The following is a 4,774-nucleotide window of genomic DNA, read 5'->3' as shown; positions in this document are numbered from 1 at the left end:
AAAGCCAGGGGAAGACTCGACTGCAGTAGTCAAGTTCCACTGAGTCTCCGTTCCCGTCTGCTTGCTTTCTTTCTAAATTTTGTTTAATTGCTTAAACTATTGCTTTTATTTACTAGAATACACAATTGCCTTTTAGGAATGCAAACAGACATACCAATGGTAATGTTTAGTAAACAGTAAGATTATCAGGTTTGGGGGGAGTTTGCTTTAGCCACTGAGTCAGCAGTAGGTAATAAAATGCAAATTCACCCTGTGAATCTCAAAGCCCAAACTCAGCCTTCTGGTGGACTTCTCGCATTTATATTCATTACTGTTGATCTCGGTTTCCAGCATAATAGAATGTTCTCAATGTGGGGTGGGTTGATATTTCTTCATGTTAGATTCAAGTGATGTTAGGTCATCTTGTATCTTCCTATCCTAGTCTTGAAATCAGCTGTTTCTCCGATAATCTCAGATTCCTTTCATGGGGAAAAGTATTTAGAAATAAAGATCTGGGCAGGGAGTCTTTTTTATTTGTCTTTATTGCTGAAAGTATTACAGATGTCTTCTTTTTTTCAAAACCACCATTGACCCACTCCACCCTGCACTCTCCCCACTCCCCAGGCCTTCACTGCATTATTGTCTGTGTCTGTTGGTTATGCATATAAGTTCTTTGGTTAATCACTTCCCACCTCCTCTCTCCCCCCTTCCCTCTGAAACTCAGTCTGTTCCATGCATCCAAGATCTGGGCAGGGGAATCTTTAATTTTGAAGGTGCTTTCAGTACAAAAATCAAGAGAAATATACACGAATTTTTAAAAATCATCATATTTATGTCTGATTTAGCTATTTCCGTTTATCCCCTTATGGTAAGAAAGAAGGAAATTTTAAGCTTTTTTTTTTCTTATTTACTTGAATATAATTAAGAATGGCTACAATTGCCCAGGCGGCATGGCTCAGTGGTTGAGCATCAACCTATGAACCAGGAGGTCACAGTTTGATTCCTGGTCAGGGTACATGTCCGGGTTGCAGGCTTGACCCCAGTGTGGGGCATCCAGGAGGCAGCTGATCAATGATTCTCTCATCATTGACATTTCTATCTCTCTCTCCCTCTCCCTTCCTCACCAAAATAAATAAAAATATATTTTAAAAAATAATGGCTACAATTATTAGCAAAGAATACCCTCTGCAATATCACTGGATCATACGCCTCTAGGTTACTACTCATCATATAACATATCCTCCAAAGAAATTTGTAATGGAAGACTCCATAGGTTTTGAAATACTATAACATAATCTGTGGAACCCTGAAGATAAGTGTAATGAAACACAGAGCATCTCATTGAATTCATTTTAAAGAAATTGAATCAAAGCTCTATAAAATAACACTCTTGCAGTCAATGCTTGTTGAAAAAGATGTTTTGCTTTTTCTAGTAGTGTAGTGTATTAGAAACTGCTGTGGTAACATCTTGCATTATTTTTTTAATGTGATAAAGGCAGATGAACTATAAAATGTTTGAAATACAAACACCAGTTTCTATTTTAGCTGAATGAAATTAACTATGTACTTTCTCCTGATAACACAGATTTTCCAACAATGATGTATCTTTGAAATACTCAAGATGAAATAAAGAAATCATGTTTTATGTGTGATAGTACTATGAGCAAAGACCAAATCCATTTCTTTGTTCCATGTGGTTAGTATTCATCCCCAAACCTATCATTACATGGGAATCACCTGGATCGCTTTTAAAAATCCAAATGTCTGAGCACCACCCTGGTCCACTTAAACAGCATATCTCACGGTCCAGAGATCTTTATTTTTTCCATCTCCCCAGGTAATTCTGAGACATCAGAGCATCAAACTAATTTGGAAATTATTGAACATGGCAAAAAATACATTTATACCAGAGTGTAAGTCTCTTTACATGTATAAGTTGCTCAGGGCAGGAACTGTGCTTATAAATTTTTATAAGCCCAGCACCTATTAGGAGCCTTGCATATAGTGAGCGCTGAATACATTCATACTTATGAAAAGAATTTTTACTTCAAATTTAATTTGGAGTTTTAATATTTTACAGGGGATATAAACCCACTTTAGTGTTATTATATATTCATGTGACAGGACCCACCTTGTACAGCAGCCTGAAAGACAAACATAATTGAATTGGTGGACTGATTTCTAATGCAGAATGTAGATGTGTTCAGTTATGACCCTGAATTCTGCTAACTTACTCTATGCTCCTGAAAAATAAAAAATACTCACTCATATTTATAAGATTGGTCTAGTCTGTAAATTGCCTCTGTCTTGTTCCACTTTCTACTAAATGCTCTACTTGATGCCAAAATGGTTAGACAAAGAATCCCATAGTAGGTAACGTTTGTATGGTTTAAGGCAGTGGTTCTTAACGTGTGGTCTAAGGCAGTGGTCGGCAAACTCATTAGTCAACAGAGCCAAATATCAACAGTACAACGATTGAAATTTCTTTTGAGAGCCAAATTTTTTAAACTTAAACTATATAGGTAGGTACATTGTTATTAACTTAATTAGGGTACTCCTAAGCTGGCCTTTGCTAAAACGTCTTTAATCTGAGGGGTCGACCTCAGCGAATGTACCCCCACTTCTTCTAACGCCACTTCTTCAAAATAGACTCGCCCAGGCTGAAAACCGACTTCTGCGTATGGGCCATGAAGTTTCAATCGCACTGTACGTGCGCGCCTGCACTTGGTATTTTGTGGAAGAGCCACACTCAAGGGGCCAAAGAGCCGCATATGGCTCGCGAGCCGCGGTTTGCCGACCACTGGTCTAAGGACTCCTGGGGGTTTCTGAAACACTTTCCAGTGATCCATAGGTCGAGACTTTTTTCCTACTAAGAATAAGCTGTTATTTGCCTTTATCACTCCCATTCTTTGCGTGTAGAGTGGAGTTTTCCAAGGCTACCTGATGTGTGATATTGAAACAAACCAGAAGAAAAGATGTAAGAATCAGCTGTTTTCTATGAATAGACATTAAAGAAATTTATAAGACTGTAAAACCATGCTGTTCTTCTATTTTTAAGTATAGTTATTATTCATAAAAATATGTTATTTGTATTTTTATTTTCAAATGACTAAATAAAATTTTATTGGATTAAAAATGTTGTCATTTCTAATATAATAAGTATTTATATGTATAGCACACATAAACAAAAGTTGTTTGGAGTAGTCCTCAATAATTTTTTTTAACCCTTATCTAAGGATATTTTTCCATTGATTTTCAGACAGAGTGGAAGTGAAGGGGGTTGGGAGGGAGAGAAACATGAGAGACACATTGATTGGTTGTCTCTCCGACGTGCCTTGACTGGAGCTGGGGATCGAACCTGCAACCAAGGTATGTGCCCTCAACTGGGAATTAAACTCACGACCCTTCGGTCTGTGAGCTAATGCTCTAACCACCAAGCAAAACCATCCTGGGCCTCAATAATTTTTAAAGGGCTACTGAGACCAAAAAGTATGAGAACCACAGATTTACGTTTTTACATATTATTTAATAATTTGTTCAAATGGCATTTAGTTTTATATAGACAAATATTGCCTAAAATCAGGATTGAATTGCACCAATTCTTAAAAATTGATTTTTTTCAAAACTTACATATTGATCATTTCTTTTTCCCTTGTTCTGAGAAACAGTTGACTCAACTACTACTTAAGGTTCCACGAGTCTCCAAAGTGTCCCACAGTAATCTAGGACACCATTTGAAATTCCCATCCTCAGGTAAAGAGCATGCTGCCTGGGAAGGATACCATGCCAAGTGCCTACTAATAAATGGGGAAGGATTTCTTTAACCGATTTCTCATTTAATAGAGAACAGGCTCTAAATGGAAAGACATATAGAATAGGTACATTTTGATAGCTAAGAAGCAAGTCAGGAGAGATTTTAACTCCCGAGGCAGGTAGATCCTGCGGACAACAGATCAAAGAATACTGCTTAAGGGTTCGGACCAGGTCTGTGTCCCAGCCACATGCAGCATTTACGCATTATTGGGGTCTGAGCCTGCTTCCCCACCTGCAATTAAATAAAAACAGTCTCCATTCATAGGGTAGTTGTAAGCAAACACTGGGTTGGATGAAAAGAGCTAGCACAGTGAACACATGATTTGTTCGATTATAGGGGAGGGACGGTCCACTGAGAAGAAATGGAGAAAATAGTTGTTTTGCTTACTTCACAATTTAACTCAATTACAGTTCTGTTGCCTTTGTTTCCAACCTTGTAGCCTTTTCTGCAGCTCTGCTAAAAAAATTCTTCAGGATTCCTTAATTTGCAAGTTCTCTCCTATCATAAAAATATTTTGGTTCTGTTTCCATAGCCAGAGGATCCCTCTCCATCCTCACGTCTCATAGCAACAACAGAGAAAAACGTATTAGTAGCTTAGGGCCTGGCCAGCATGGCTCGGTGGTTGAGCGTGGACCTGTGAGCCAAGAGGTCACAGTTCGATTCCCAGCCGGGGCCCATGCCTGGGTGGTGGGCAGGGAATAAGCGCTCCAATACATTAGTTTGCAAAGAGAACACTTGAAAGAACCATACAGTAGAGGAAATGATGAGGTTTCTAAACTGAAAAAAGTTTCAGGTCAGGAAATGAGGACATTTTTACCAGAAGCCTAAAACCTAAATGCAGTTCAAAAGGAACAATTCTCAACTCACTGTGGTCAGTTTTCTTTTCACGGACTCCTTTTCCCTTAGTCAAACGGTACCGACGAGGTGACAGAGGGCACAGTATAACTCTTAGATTTCTATGAACTGTGTGTGTGTGTGTGT

The sequence above is a fragment of the Myotis davidii genome, unplaced genomic scaffold, assembly GCF_000327345.1.
Source record: "Myotis davidii unplaced genomic scaffold, ASM32734v1 scaffold134, whole genome shotgun sequence".
NCBI lineage: Eukaryota > Metazoa > Chordata > Mammalia > Chiroptera > Vespertilionidae > Myotis > Myotis davidii.
This window is presented reverse-complemented; position numbering follows the sequence as displayed.